The 15,535-nt window shown below is 38.7% G+C and overlaps 1 protein-coding gene across 2 annotated transcripts in view; it reads right to left on the bottom strand.

Moving 5' to 3' along the window:
- agbl4 (AGBL carboxypeptidase 4) overlaps positions 1–15,535 on the bottom strand; it is a 498,974-nt gene that overhangs the window by 111,277 nt on the left and 372,162 nt on the right. The gene's annotated exons all lie outside the window — the stretch shown is intronic.

The raw sequence follows: 15,535 nt of genomic DNA, 5'->3' as shown, positions 1-15,535 counted from the left end.
ACCGGGAACACCCCACAGGAGCCGCAGTTTTGGAGATGCTCTAACCCAGTCGTCTAGCCATCACAATTTGGCCCTTGTCAAACTTGCTCAAATCCTTTACGCTTGCCCATTTTTCCTGCTTCCAACACATCAACTTTGAGGACAAAATGTTCACTTGTTGCCTAATATATCCCACCCACCAACAGGTGCCATGATGAAGAGATAATCAGTGTTATTCACTTCATAATATCATAATGTTATGCCAGATTGGTGTATATATATATATATATATATATATATATATATATATATATATATATATATATATATATATATATATATATATATATATATATATATATATATATATATATATATATATATATATATATATATATATATATATATATATATATATATAATAATCATAAATTAATAACGATTTATTTTAACTCAAATTGGTATGCTATTTGGTAATATAATTATCCTAAGGCTATAGGCTATGCATATCTGGTAATGTGCTCCAGATGTCTTACCATTAAACTGTTCAACTAAATGTTATTTTCGATAGAACATCTTGTCTAGCTTTCATACCGTGATATGACTACTGATGTCATCATATGAAGACGACAATTTAACACTTTTAGAAGAGACTGTCTGGCTAGTATAAGAGAAAGAAAGGCTGAGAGAAAAGAAAGAAACAATGACATGAATACTAAGCAGCTCTGATGATTAGAAGTGTTGCTAAGAGCAGCTCTGTGACAGTGACATTGGCCGTCAATGTCAGAAGACTCCGCCGCGCCTCGGCAAAGAGCTCCATTTTGAGCCATAATTAGCTTAAACATTCCTAGTATGAAAAATTCATGATAGCTTTGGATTTTTTAATTGCGGGAGCATTCTGCGTTAATCGAAGTCATTTAGAGAGCCTTCTGCTTGACATGCGGAGGAGAGGAAAATAAATCAGACGTCAGGCTCTCTCAGCCAGTTAACCCGTTTCTTCTGCAGCGAGATGTTTATTTTAATAGGGCCTGATCTGACACAGTTCTGGTCCACACAGATCAATCAAACGCTGTCAGTGTGATACTCAAACACAAGAGGTGGTAACAGTGCAACAGGCCATCTGAACCATTGACTACGGATATTGCACTCTATGCTTTTGGGAGATAAGCATTGCCTGGAATAAGACCCTTAATAAGACTTTTAAAATAGACTTGCTCTAGCTGCATTATTGGCGTGCTTAAAGGTGAAGTGTGTCATTTCACCGTCTGCCAATGAAATTGCAAAATTCAAACACGTTTCCCCCGAGAACTCGCCTTCCCTGCTATTGGTGAACAGATAGTCCTTCCCCAAACTCACATAATTTGTTGAGCCAATGTTGCTGTGCTTTGCTAAAAATAATAGCACTCTTTTTGTGTTGTTTTCTTAATGTATGTATACACATGCAATCAGAAGAAAAAATATGAAAAGACTACACTCAATTAAAGTCTGAGTAAATATACATACAAATGGCCTACTTATTTATTTAAAGGGGGTCTAATGCTATTTCATGCATTCTGACTTATTTACACTGTTAAAGAGTTGGATTCCCATGCTAAACAAGGCCAAAGTTTGTCAAATACACTCCTTCAGGATTTGTATAAGTTTCTGAAAGTTTTTTTCGAGTATGGCCCTGTATGACTTCATAAAGGGCAGAAATCCTTGTATAGAGACAGAGCGACACGCGTCATAATCTGAAGACCACGCCCACCGGGGGGGGGGGGGAACAATCAAACCGTCTCCATTGACTTTGCATTGCGTGAAGCAGCCTTTTTGTCATTTCGGACTTATAACAAAAAACTGAACAATGTATAAAAGCTGATATGTGACAAGGTGTACAGCAAACAAGCTAAACAAAACCCAGAAGCAAAAAAACAGACGTTTTTATAAGCTGTTGACCCAAAAAATGAGCGTTTAAGTACAAAAAAGTGGATTCAGGCCATTGAGACAGAGCGCGCGGGCCATATTACACTGAGAACTACGACGACTAGAGGGGAACGTCATCAGCGACAGTAAATATAATATATAAAACGGACATTTTGATATTTGACTTAAAAGTGACAAAATGTTTACTGCACACATAGACATATTGAGGCATACTGAGTGTCAGGATCCCAAAATTGACCCATTCTTCCTGCTGAAGCTTCACTTCGTATTGCCTGTATCCACTTTAATCTTCTTAAACGCTCGTTTTTTTGGGTCGACAGCTTATAAAAACTTATTTATGTGTTTTTTAGCTTGTTTGCTGTACACCTTGTCACATATCATCTTTTAGACATTGTTCTGTTTTTTGTTATAAGTCCGAAATGACAATGAGGCAGCCTCACGCAATGCAAAGTCAATGGAGAGCGTTGGATTGCCCCCCCCCCCCCCCCCCGGTGTGGGCGTGGCCTAAATACGCTCTGTCTCTATGGGCACTTCTCCCAGATGAGTGCGGACGCACATCAACCAGAGCGAGAGCAAGAGCACGTTCATCAATGAGCTTCGTTCGGGTTACGAAAGATAACCTTGTTCAGCTTCCCAAAGAATCCAGCGTTAAGGGATCAGTACGCCCAGATCTCATGCAAGGCCCAGTTTGCTGGATTTGCAGATCGTTTGTAACTGAAAGATGGTGTGGTGAAACTGCATAAAAAAGGCCGTGTTTTGTTGGCAATTGGTGCGCAAGTGCATATAATGTACACAATATGAACATATTGTGAATCAAAAGTTATCCAGGGAAATTGCGATGGTGTATTGTGTGTGTGCGTGTGTGTACAAGCTTGGCTGTTTTGGTACAGCGTATCTGTCTTTTATAAATATGATAAAACTAAAGACTCTTCGAAAATATGAAGGATGCAATACTACTCTATAGGTACTCAAGATTAACATTAGACTGGCAGAAACTGTGTGTGTTATGTACCCTTTAACATTAAAAAAAGAATAATTTCACACCAAAATGAACATTTACTCGCCCTCATGTTGAATCAAACCTGGTCACTGTTTTCCATGCAATTACAATGAATGGGTACTAATGCGTTCAAGCTGCAAACAGGATAAAAAAACGACTTATTTTAAAAGTAGTCCTACAACTAATGTGAGCGGTTACCGGTTTGAGTCAGCAAGAGAAATGGATCAGAAATGGATCAGAGTAATCAGGGAATACATATAATACAATTTTGTGAACTGAATCAACTGATTCATTGAAAAGATCAAAAATATATACAAAAAACCCCAAGAGCGTGCCAAGGATAGCTCAGCCAGATATTCAGATTTTCAGATTATAAATAAAAATTAAAGCTGCAAGCAGCGATGAAAGGGCCCTCTCACCCGGGGCCACCGCCACCGCCACCTGATGGCCTCAGGAAAACTGAGGATCTTCGCAATTTAACATCGCTTTAGATTAGACTGTGCAAATATGATGTTGATCTGATTAAATCTCTAGGAGGAGTTTGTTAAAGTACAATGTCTGGAAATGGCAAAATTTGCAACAATTTTGCAAAGAAAATTTAAAATATCTCACTTCCTGTTGGGTTTTCATAATTAGCACCTAGTGTCTTTTTTGTATTGGGCTGTTACATGTGTCTACCGAATTTCATACTTGTACGTGAAACTTTGTAGGTGGCACTATCGAGCCATTTTGCCACGCCTAATTCTGAAACCCATATCAGACGTACATTTTCACCACTTTTGACGCGTGTGCAAAGTTTCATGAGTTTTAGAGCATGTTTAGGCCCTCAAAAATGCAATTCATTTGGGAGAAGAATAATAATAGGCTGAGTAATTCCAATAGGGTCCTCACACCAACGGTGCTCGGGCCCTAAAAATGTCAGAATTTCCTTTTGGCTAAACTATCGCTTTAAGAAGTTTAAAACTAAAACTAAATGCATTAAGGCAAATCCATTTCTCATCAACAGAAAATCCCAGAAAGGCCTTATTGGCCACGGAAAAGGAAGATTGGTGTGTGATTTGTCCTTGTCTCTTCTCCTTCCCTTTCTGAAGTATTGTTCAACATTTCTTCAGGTTGAGGGTTGGGCCGAATCAATGTCCACGCATCAATATATCACAACCATAAAAAACTATTTACCTAAAGCAAGATCTCGTCCATCGATTCCTTTTTGTGCTGCGGTCTGCATAGGTTAATAGCATTTACAGAGGAACGTACGACCTTCCTCTAAAAATCAGGAAAAACTCAACGCAAAGCAACCAAAGGAACAGCAAATAAACTGAAAATGTAATATGCTATGGCTGCACATTCACTCCAGTAACAGAAAAAAACTTAATTGATCATTCCAAGCATTTGAGGGAACTTTGGTTTTGGGGTGCGGAAAATGTCAACCGAATGAGGACACGTTTCACTGGGGCTTTCAACTGGAAAACTACATTTCATTCCCTCTGGGCTTTTATGTTCATGTTTCATGTATATCAAAAAGCAGGATTGAGTGTGTGTGTGTGTGTGTCTCTCTGTGTGCACATGTGAAGTTGTGAACTGTCACTGATATTCTGCCTTTTACGCTTCATTGTATTAAATGCTCTGTTGGTTTTTGACGCAAACAGTGCACTGCTCCTCTTGCAAAGCTCACCGGTTTATTGTCATCACTTGTGGAATTCTAAACAGCTGCACGAAAGTTCCTATTCATCTCCACACATTTCCAATTCCATGCCGTCTCCATCACTCCAGCCCCCCTTCGGTGACAGCGTTTGTCCCACCGGCCGCCCAATCACACGCTCCCGCTGCTAAAGGATGACGAGTGGAGTGCCGAGCTGCAGGTAAAGGATGATGCGCGAAGCCCTGCTGCTGACGGCAGCGCCTCGGTGACAGCACATCAATGAAGGATGTGATGGACGTCTGGGTTGGAAGCGGGCCCTGATTAAAGAGCCCCACGCCCAGCAGCACGCATCTGCCGCCCCATCCCTGGTCTGCTGTCACCGCGGCTGGATACAATAAAATAGCGCTCAGGGTCATCGGGGTTTTCGGTGATGTGACAACAAGCACATTTCACGAGTGCCAATCACAGATGTCTCTCGTAGGCCCACCCTCATCTTTCTTCGTCCTATCTCCCTCCCTCATCTCATCGCCCTCTTCCCAGCTACTCACACAGGGATCTCTGGGAAATTCAGTATTTATGTTTAGCAGAGGTTTAATAATAATATAGTTTAATAATATCCATTAGCTATGAGCGGTACGGAATACTAACATAATGCCAACTGCATTCTACACAGTATAGACTACACTCAAAAAAAAAATGGTGCTATATAACACTAAAAGTGGTTCTTGGCTAGTAATCATAGGGGAACCACTTTTGGTGCTATATGGCACCATATCTTTAACCTGTCAAATGGTGCAATGTAGAACCATAGACTGTAAAAAAATATGGACGTAGTGTCTGTGACGTCATCCATAGGATTCTGATGAGCAGTTTTGAAGCGTAAAGTATGGTCGAGCTGGCCGTTGCCATCTTGGCCACTCCTGGATAACAGAAAATGGGCAAAAAGGTGGGACGTGGGCGGAGCTGAGGTGACGAGATGACTAACCGACAGCAGATAAAGGGCTATCCATCTGTCACTCAAAGTGGCCACGCCCTTAATTATGCAGAACTTTAATGCTTTATATAATGTAAACGAATGAGTTATAAAAAAATTCACCCCCCTCACAGTTGCCATGAAGGGCAAAATTAGCTGTATAGACCAAAACCACAATTTGTACCAGTCTGTAAACATGTTTTATTCTGCTGTAAAGTTGGTCATTTTAACATGGGGCTCAATGAGATTCTGCTCCCTTCTGGAGCCTGTCCCTAGTGGCCAGTCGATGAATTGCAGTTTATGTCACTTCCGTATTGGCTTCAAGAGAAACTGCGAGAGGTTGCCGCTTGTGTAGAACCCATAATTGCCATTTCGCATTATTTTTCAAAAATGGTGCTTAACAGCACCAACAGTGCTTCTTTGGCTCGTAAAGAACCTTTGAAGGGGCTTAACAGGTTATTTGTATGACAGTGGTGCTATATAGCACCTCAGGCATCCCAAAGAACCGGTGAAGAACCGCTGAATCACCAAGATTTGGTGCTATACAGCGCTTAAAGTGGTTCCCCTTACTCCTTTTCCACCAAGGCAGTTTGAGTACTGGTTCAGAGCCAGAGCCTAGTTTGAAATCGGTTCTTCGACACCCAAAGCACCAGCTCTGAACCAGGAAAAGTGGTTCTTAAGTAGCACCAAAACATTGCTGGTCTAGAAGTAAGAACCGCTTGCGTCAGGGGCTGGGTTACCGTGACCAACAAGACGAACACAAAATTGTGACCGCTATTTTTGAAATAGCAGCTAATCGAGCTAATAGCGGCTCGATTGTAATCTCTGTCTATACAAATTATGGCGAGCTGCACGATTGCGTTGGATCCGCTGTGTTTTGATGCCGATGTAGGATTGTAAAGCCATAGTAACGCAACGTTCACCATTGTTGATGGAAGGCTTGTTCGAGATGCATTGGCGCTGTGCAGACCGATCGGCGTATGACAACGAGTATAATGAGAGCATACGACTCCTTATGCTTTTGAATTGCTCATGCGGTATTTTGATATTATGCGCTGATGCATCACAAACAAGCCTGGTGTGTTTATGTTTCCCGCTGCCTTGCTAGTGTTGCTGAGAAAGATGAGACGTATACAGTGGCACAAGACCTGGGTCTGTGGTGGCTCTCTAGCCTGTGGAAAGGCAAACCGGTTCTTAGAAGGCTCGTCAGTCGAACCAACTCTGAACCGGCACTAGCACTAGCTCTGAACTAGTACCCGGTTAATGCCGGTGGAAATGGTGCGATATAGCACCTTAACCACCCCAAAGAACCACTGAAGAACCATACAGGGGCTCAACAGGTTCTGTACGGCGGTGCTATATAGCACCTCAGGGATCAAGAACCAGTGAAGAATCGCTGTACAGTGCTATACAGCACTTAAAGTAGGGATGGCTCGATACCACAATTTTGGCTTATACCGAACTACCGATATTAAATTGATACCATACAGGGTCTGAATTTTGGTGCAGATAATTTTACTCACTCTCGCAAGTTTGGGGGTTATAAAGCGGGAAATTTATGTGAATGTTTATTATTAAATGAATCAACAAAGATTATCAGTCATTTGAAAACTTTCTTTTGAGAAGTAATTTCAGCATTACTCCCTTCCCTCGCTCTCAAAATGAGCAAATTGAATTCTGGCTTCAAAAGACATCGCACCTGCACTATAAAAGCAATCTGCGTGCGCTCCGATTCAGCACTTTCGCTGTCGTTTCGGGAGAGCTGACAGAAATCACTGCCCACGTCTTTTTAAACCTTGCCAATTTGAACATGCAAGTGGTTTTATAGCATTACATGATGCATGGAATGGGAGCTCTTTGAGAGAAAGCTTTCTTTACGCTCATACCAACAACGCACACACCCGATTAAAGAGCTCGTGCATTACAAATTAAATTGTTTTTCCTTAGTCAAATACACACAAAATTATGTAAAAAATGTCCATCTTTAGTGAGTAGTCACATAAACGTAGTCGGTTATGTCTTATGCGAATGTAAATAATGCAATAGTAGCCTAACTTATGCATGCAAACTATATGAAACCTACACCTCACTGGTTGAAACCAAGCCTGCAGCACTCCTCTCAGAAACTGAAGCCTCCGCGCCTCGATCGCCCCCCCCGGTGGTTGGTCCCAGTATAGCTCCTAAACCCCACCCCACCATGTATTACAATGGACGCGAGACAAACGAAACAATCATATTACACTTCAAATAATTGTTTCCTAAAGATGGTTTCTGTCATTTTAGGTACTTTTTATCACGATGATTTCATTTCAAGTGTTCGTTTTTTAAATACGTTTAGTTTGAGTTAGTTATTTGATGCTATAAAAACGGGGGGTGTGACATCATGATTGACAGCTGTGACTGACGGCTTCTCTGAGTGAAGTTGTCACAAAGGTACTAACAGACTTTTTTCTGGATTTTTGGGAGGAGATTGGAGCTTTAGCTTTAATTTCTCCATTTCCATAACTGTTTATTCCACACCAACATAATGAATTGTTCTGCATCTGCGAGAGTGTGGGCGGGCTTTTGATATGGTGCCTCTACTTCCTGCTCTCTACTGCGCAGATTCCGGTCCCGAGATCGCTACTGCGCAGACTCGGCCCCAAATCTGCGCAAGATGTCAGCGCTGTGTGCGAATCTCCGAAAGCTTCAACTCCCGTCAGCAGAAGCGAATGAAGTTGCGTCGTCCATATTTGTTTACGGTCTATGGTTGAAACGAACGCTGGAGATTTCATTATATTTAAACGATACGATCTTATGAATGCGCGCCAATCAGTGTTAAAAGAAAATAAATGTCTAAATTAGATCATTTGATTTATGCATCCACCTGTCAATCTCTTAATGTTTTGTACAAGTCAGGATGGGCAAGTGACAGATGCTTGGCAAGGTTTGATGGTTCTTCATCAGTTTTATAAGCAAAGTTCCAAATTTCACTTCTACTCCTCTCTTTATTAATTCGTTTAGGGCGTGTTGAGTGAGATTCAACTGCTGTATTCATTTTGTTCTATGTTGCCACATTTGCCGGTTTCACTTCAGTTTCACTGTTAATTTCGTTGACGAATAATTTTCGCCAACAACCTTTTTTCACTGACGAAAACGAGACGATAAGTAAATAAAAACTAGTGTTGGATGACAAAAACTATGATGAAAACTTACTGTCATTTTCGTCAACAAATAAAAACAAGACAAAAATGTTAGGGAGGGACGATTAGGGAAGAGATCCAGTCAGAACTGATATCCTGAACAGATGCGCACATTTGATATGAACGTGCTGATCTAACCGCTGGAAAAAACTGCGCTGTTGCGCGCTCTACAGGCTCACGCATTCCCAATACAGCGCTCCAGGGCGGCTCACAATCAATGAATAGCGCACATTTATGCCAGGCAATCGTTTATGAACTAATGCTGATGAGTAATGACAATGTTTACTTTACGATGTTTATATAGTAATATGTTTTAGACGGTTGTAACAATGCATATTTTATCTCCCTCATCTGAACTTGAAGCATTCTGCAGCTGCAATAGTAAGGCGCAGACATTTCAAAATAAGGTGTATTTAGAGCTTGTTTATAATTAAAAGTCACGCATTTTATATTCGCTTTTGCTTACACAATTAATTTCATTCCCATTTAATTCATAGTCTGGAGGAAAGACCAGTATTTGACACCTACTCAATAAAGTATCAGGGTTATGATAGTTCACTAAAACCATAAAAAAACGTAATTACTTGAAATTAAATAAATGTTAACTGAAATTTAAAAAAAAAAAAAACTTATTTGAAGCTTTAGCTTAACCTGATATGGCCTACCAACTAAAACAGAAATACAAAGTTATAAAAACTATATAAATGTTTAAAAAAAAAAAAAAAAAGTGAATTGAGCTCTCTTTTGTGTATTTTTTAATGTAAAAAACAAAATGTCAAAATGTCAGTTCAAGTGACAGTCAGTTATGTAATGCTTAAATACTTAATGTATTACAACTGAAATAAACTCATTCGATTTTAGGAGACTAAATCTACTGTAGTAGTAGTACTGACTAAAATCTTTTGACATTTAGTCAACTAAAACTAAAAACAATTCAGGTGACTAAAATATGACTAAAACTAGTCAAAAGACTATGACTAAAACTAAATCAAAATATGCTGTCAAAATTAACACTGGTCAGTTTAGGTAGCACACTGCTAGCGGTGAAATTCGGAACAGAAAAATCATGATATCGTACCGTTTTAAATAAAATATATACCGGTATTTTCCCAGTACCGGTATACCGTGCATCCCTAACTTAAAGTGGTTCCCCTGTGATTATGAGCCAAAGAACCACTTTTAGTACTATATATACACCATTTTTTAGAGTGTGTACTGCTTTTAAATTGTAGGCTCTGTAAAATAATATGCAATCTGGAACAGAAACTCTTTGTTTCAGTGTTGTCACGTAAACCTCATTATGTTTAATTCAATCAGTGGCATCTTGCTATTTTGGTTAGACAAGTCATTGTGCAATTTTAATTCAATTTTGGGTACAAATGAGTTTTCTTTTAAACAGCTGAATCAAATGATGAGTTAAGAAAGAGATGTTAAAAACAGTGCTGTTATCGTTTACTAAAGTGATTTAAAAACTTTTCAGTATAATTGAAAGCAGAAATAAATGCGCAAAAACTTACATCAAAATCAAAAATTAGAAACGCTGTCTTGGCAGCTAACTGAAGTTAAAGTTGAAGTACTAAAACGAGCAAGTAAAAGGTGGGACTTTGAATAAGCCATGTCACGTCTCAATCCCACTTCCATTTCTCTTCCCATAACTCCCTGTCCACTGCAAAAGTTAAAGTGTCAAAACTCAAATCTAACCTAAAGATGAACAGACTTTAAAACACACTGAGAGTGTTCTGGGCTTTTTCTTCAAGAGGGTGAAAAATCCAATGCAATGAAATAGAGCGAATTGGAGCAAGTCTCTCTGCAGTGAACACACGTCCCTGCATGTGCCGGCCCTGACGCCCAGCTCAATCCATCATTACTACACTAAATCATCACTCTGTCAATAACACCACTGCAAAATATTACAGTCATGTGGATACTGTTATTTTTAATGACATTCAGCAGTCCCCTTGGGCTGATGGAGCGAGCGAGAAATACAGAGGGAGAGAGAGACTGCATAGGTAGGCAATAACATTTGGCAGAAAAGTGCTTAGCAGTTTGAAAAGAGTCGAGAGCGAGAGAGCAGTGGACGCGTTAAATACTAAAGGAAGGACTACCGACTGTTATCTCCATGACAGATAATTGCTAGTCTGTTCAGTCAAAAGTGTTTTCAGGATCTATGAACGATCTTTGAGAATCTGGGAAAACAGGAAAGGGAAAAAAGTTTCCAGCAAGCTGACGATTCCAACTCCATCATCAGGGTATAATTGCTCATTTAATATTAGAATAGGTTTTGACATTCTCATTTATTACAAGAGCTCAGTGCAACCTGAACTTCTGAGTGCGTGTGTGTGTGTGTGTGGGCTGATATCAATGTCACGCCTCCTCAATAACTCAGACAGGCCAGTGTGCTTATCTTTCTTTGACACTCAGATCAATCTTGCTTTTAATCCTGAACCCATTCGCAGTCTTTCTCACCTCAACTCCACACATCAAACACAAACATCACATCCCTCCTGTGAATGTGTGTGTCTGTGTCCAATCAAGTCAAGGACACAGGATGGGGGTGGCTGATCTTCCAGAATCCAGATTATACGCTTCATATAGACAGCAAACAGTGCTGGCTGATATTTAACACTCTTATTTTCTTAGTATGTTCATAGTGTTACAGTGTGAATAGAATTACGCTGAGAATATTATATATATATATATATATATATATATATATATATATATATATATATATATATATATATATATATATATATATATATATATATATATATATATATATATATATATATATATAGTCTCTTAGTAGTCTCTTAATCTCACCAAGGCTACATTCATTTTAAAAAATGGTACACAACTGTTTTCAACATTGATAATAATAGTAAATGTTTCTTGAGCAGAAAATCATCATATTAGAATGATTTCTGAAGGATCATGTGACTCTAAAGACTTTAGTAATGATGCTGAAAATTCAGCTTTGAATCACAGAAATCAATTGCATTTTAAAATCTATTCAAATACAAAAAAGTTATTTTAAATTGTAAAAATATTTCACAATATAACAGCTTTTTTGCTGTATTTTTGATTAAATAAATGCAGCCTTGGTGAGATTAAGAGACTACTTTCCAAAACCTTAATGTTTCCAAACTTTTGACTGGTAGTGTGTGTGTGTGTGTGTATATATATGTATATGTATATGTATATGTATATGTATATACACACACACACACACACACACACACACACACAACCAGTCAGAAAATTTGAAATATATCAGTCTGTGTATAATGAATGAATATAATATACAAGTTTCACTTTTTGACTGGAATTAGTGAAATATATCAACTTTTTGATGATATTCTAATTATATGACCAGCACCTGTGTGTGTGTGTATATATATATATATATATATATATATTATTATTTTTTATTTTTTTTTTCAGCATATAGAATGCTAATCACACTGTAACTCTACGAACATACTAAGAAAATAAGAGTGTTAAACGTCAGCCAGCACTGTATGTCTGTTTACTGTCTATAATTATTATGCATATATAAATACACACACAAGCACATATATATTTAAGAATTTTATTTTTATATATAAAATTTGTTTTAATTAGTGCTAGGCAATCGATTAATCACATCCAAAATAAAAGTTCATTTTTACACAATTGATGTGTGTACTGTGTATAATTATTATGTATACATAATTACACACACATGCATGTATAAATTTAAGAAAAATGTCATATATACACACACACATGCAACTATTTCTTAAATATATACGTGAAGGGGTGTGTATTTATGAATACATAATTATACACAGTACACACTGTGTATGTACACGTGCAAATATTTCTTAAACATAAACATGCATGTGTGTATTCAAATATCCATAATAATTCTACAAAGTACACCCAAATATATTTTGTAAACACAAAGCTTTATTTTGGACACGATTAATCGCGATTTATATACAGTTGTCCAACTTTTTTTGGTGAAAAAGAAAACATCTCACACTGATAGGGTTTGTTTGTAGAATAAAAGTCTGAATTTATTCTGTTGATCTGTACATTGAACAAGAGACCGCAGCACACGCGCATAAACGCACACACACACGACTGATGTTAACCGGCGAAACCAGCTGTGCACAGTTAAAGAGTGCAACTGGTTCACATGGAACATTTGATTTCGCTTTCCGTTGCCTTTTAATCCTTGTTCTCCGTTTGAGTCCCCGTGGAGTCAGACACAAGGTGCAGTGAGGCCGGGTTTAGCTGAAATTAAGCCGGGTTCAGCCTAAAAACACAGTATGAATAAAAATTCTCCATTGAGAGTCTTTTTTGTCCAGGCTTAGGCTTGATCTGTGTGCAAGTAAAGCAGACCTAACGTATGAGGAACAGGGACTGTTGTGAGCAGGACGATCCACCGACAGCAGCCCTCATTGACTCCAGGGTAAAACCAATACTATCCAGTACATGACCATATCAAAAAGAAAATACCCACAACCAGCCACAAACGCAGACCTGAAAGAGAGCATGTTCACAGTTATTTCATCCGACATTCTCCATCAACGACTTTCCAGAAAATATTTGATTAGTACATATATATACTGTATATATTATATATACATATACACACATATATGTATATATAGGTTTCTAGATATTTATTCAGCAGCAAGAATGAAGAGATGACAAAGACATAATAAAGACACAAAATGTGAAATGAAAATACTATCAATTTCTGAACTCATTGTCTGGTCTTGAGGTCAGTTAATGAAGCCTATGACATTTCAGCTTCACATGACACGGAATCATCAAAAACGTCTTGACTGGAAAGTGTTCACACTATTTGCCTTCAGCTCCCACAGTACATGCTCTAAATGAATCAACTGATTGGATTTTTGTGGACGGACTAATTTACGTTCTGCCGAGCGCCAGTCGCTCAACACACCCGTATTTCTGAGATGTTTTTTTAGCTAAAATGCAAAAATTGGATGCTTTTTGTTTTCAAACACTTCTTAACGACAACAACAAAGAGTTTCTTTGGGAGGGAACCACTTTGGTAAGTTAAGAAAACCCTCGGACAGTTAACATACTGCACAATATCACCACCACCACCACCACCACCACCACCACCATAAGACTATCATGTTAGTTGCACTGTAATTCTACAGTGGGATTGACTTTCACATTAACTGCTGAGGACCGCATTGCTGTGAGAGTCAACTGCCCAGTATGATTTAGGTAGATGGTTTGGATTATCAGGTTTCTTACTCCAGCATTAGGTGTGTATTGTACGATAAAGACAAGGTTATATGGCCACGGAGAGATCCTGCGTGCATGGTTTTTAATATTCTGTTAAATTGGAACAGAGTATGTGAGGTAATTTGTTAGAGAGGTATGTCTTATTTGAAATATTCAAAAGGAAATGTTTACGACGTGCTGAAAGCAATTCCTAAGATTTTATCTGATGCGTTATTTTCACCCCAAAATCTCTGCTGCTATAAAACGAACCAGTTGTATCCATGCAAAGCGGAACGACCTCCAGAAAAGTAGAAAAATTAGCACCATCTGAGGTAAGTAACACAGAATAGACAACCCACGCTTGCTGTAGCACCATCAATTGGATAAAAATATAATTACTGCAAGGAAACGGAAAACCAAACGCTTTCTACTGCCACCGAGACAGGGAGTAAAACATGACATCTGAAATTAATCTACACTATATATACCGGTTTAAATCTCTGAATGAGGTATGAGGATAGCGAGACTGTCCTAGAAACACAGACAATGAGTGGCAATGAGGTAGGACTGTGACTCTACATGCTTGTTTTCAGACTAAGAATAACCTGAACTTGTGTTTTATCAAAAATACATTTCTTTCACTAGTAGAGCTGAGAATATTGTTTGTTATACAAGAGTGACTCTGAGTAGGGACCTTTATTGTAACCGTGATCAACAGGAAGTTGCCGTTCTTGCTATAGCGGATTACTGGGCAGTTTTTCGGAATTGCTGTGGCATGTGGGCGGGTCCTCAGCATTTGATTGACAATCTCAGCATGTAGGTTAGTGAAGCAGGCCGAAGCAAATTACTATTTTTTTCTCCCCCAAGAATGTCCTCATTCGAGTTTTTTTTGGCATCATAAAGGAACGAAGAAACAAACGATTAAACACGTTTCAATCTGAACAATATAGCCATATCCATCTAAAGCTTAATGGTCTTGATACAGAACAGAAAACAACATAAATCAGACAATGTCGACAGCACAGAAACACCTTTTCTTTTTTCAGTAAAAATATATTCCGCCCGTTTGTTTAGCTTCGATAACTGTGGAAAAACTTAACAGGGGACGTTTTTGTGCAAGTTGATATTTTTTAAGACTGATCACAAACTGTCTGCTGCGGAGATTCCACTTTGGCTTATTTTCAACAGAACACCACAAATGTCCAACACACATTCAGATTGGATGAAACTCATTGGCCATGACAAAACGTCTCTTGGACAATATGCCAAGAACAACTCCGATGACATGTTGATCCCTCATGCGCTCTGCACCGGCACAGACCAGCTCAAAGCTAAGAAGCGCTATTATACAGCCACTGAAAAGCATAGGCACCAGCCTCACCACAGTCTCCCAGAAGAGAAAAGAACTGCCTCCTCGCGCGAGGCTACTGCTTCGCTTTTGTAGCCTTTTAGCCTATAAATACTGTACATGATTGTATTTAAAAGTCAGATTTTCCCTGATGGGATTCACTGGTTTGATCTCGCAACTGAAGAAACGTTTAATTTTTAATTTTCCTCGGATCTGAACGCCGCCGTGCCTGAATTCA

Source organism: Gobio gobio, assembly GCF_949357685.1.
Source record: "Gobio gobio genome assembly, chromosome: 10".
Taxonomy (NCBI): domain Eukaryota; kingdom Metazoa; phylum Chordata; class Actinopteri; order Cypriniformes; family Gobionidae; genus Gobio; species Gobio gobio.
The sequence above is the reverse complement of the archived record's forward strand: the minus strand, read 5'-3'. Positions and strand labels throughout refer to the sequence as shown.